Here is a 1,706-nt window from a genome sequence, read left to right as displayed (position 1 = left end):
TATAAACAAATAAGTTGTTGACTTTTGATGTGCCCACCAGATGGAACTCAACATACTTAATGTTAGAGTCGGCAATATGTCTTAAAAGAGCATTTGATGCGTATGATGAAGTCGATCTTGCTTTCCGAATTGATCTTTCAAAAAAGCCATATGATGGGGTTCCGAATGAGCATGATTGGGAAAGATCTAAGCTTTTGCTGAAATTTTTGAAACATTTTTATAAACTCACTTTGCATATTTCTGGTTCTTTGTATGTTACATCGAACATTATGTTTCATGAAATTAGTGAGGTTGACATGATTCTTAAGCAATGGTTGGAGAGTGTTGACTTTGAACTAAGTTTGATGGCAAAAAGAATGAAAGAAAAGTATGACAAGTATTGGGGATCAATTGAGAAAATGAATATGATCTTATATTATGCTGTGATCCTTGATCCGCGACATAAGTTGGAGTTTGTTGAATTTTCTTTTGATAGAATGTATGGCAATGTTGAGAAAAATGAGACCATGAAAGAACAAGTGAGACTTGGCCTTTACGAATTGTTTGATGATTATAAACTAAGGCATTCCAATAAACTTCCAGACATTTCTAAAAGTTTATGCTCTTCATCAAATAGTTCCACCCTTGGCTCCCAAGATATGTCTAAGAAACGCTTGTGTGAAGCGGACGATGAGTCTGAAATGGCTATTAGATTGTCTTTGAAGCAAGAATTCAAGATGTATAAGAGTGGAGGAAAAGGTGAAGTAGTAAAGTCTGAGTTGGAGAAATATTTGGCTGAAGATGTTGAGGAGGAGAGAAAGAACTTTAATATATTGCAATGGTGGAAAGATAATAGTCTCAGGTTTCCCATTCTTTCTCGAATGGCTCGAGATATATTAGCAGTTTCAATTTTCACCATTGCTTCAGAAGCTGCATTTAGCACCGGAAGGCGTGTACTTGATGCATTTAGGAGTTTTTTATCGCCCAAGATAGTTCAATCTCTCATTTGTGCTCAAGACTGGTTTCGATGTGATTCAAAACCAATTAATATGAAGGAAGATTTGTGTGATGTTGAAATGATTGACAAATGTATTTTAATTTAATTTTATTTACTTTATATCTATCTCAACATTTCGAAGTACTAACATTTTATTTTCTTTGTTTATTTTGCAGAGTTGACAAAATTGAGTGTTGATACATCTATCATTGGTGTTTGATTATCATAACTAATTCAAAGATAAAGGTGAAAAAAATGTAATCAATTCAAGGTTGGAAGTTTATGCATGTGAATCTTATTATTATTTATATTATGGATTTTGTTTCCTGCATTGATGAAAAACATGAATTATTGGCACACTTTATTTTTGTTTTATGATGTTCACTTTTTTGTTAATAAATTTATATCTTTATGTAGGTGATGAAACATTCTAGATGATATTTTGAAAGTCAAACAAGAAGTTGATTCTGATTTTTTTTGGTAAAGATCTAAGTTGGATTTCAAGATTAGAGTTGTTAATTTCTTATACATGCATCTAAATAGTTTATGCTTGATTTAAAGATTTGTTAATTATAATACTCATTCTAAGTTTTGAAATAAATATTTTTTGTATTTAACTTTTGTAGACATTCATGAGACAATATTATTTTGATAAGCCTATTTTCTTGTCATATATTATTTGGTAGGCAGAAATGAGAAAATGTTATTTTGACAAAAAAAAAAAAAACCC

Source organism: Primulina huaijiensis, chromosome 8 (genome assembly GCF_012295235.1).
Source record: "Primulina huaijiensis isolate GDHJ02 chromosome 8, ASM1229523v2, whole genome shotgun sequence".
NCBI lineage: Eukaryota > Viridiplantae > Streptophyta > Magnoliopsida > Lamiales > Gesneriaceae > Primulina > Primulina huaijiensis.
This window is presented reverse-complemented; position numbering follows the sequence as displayed.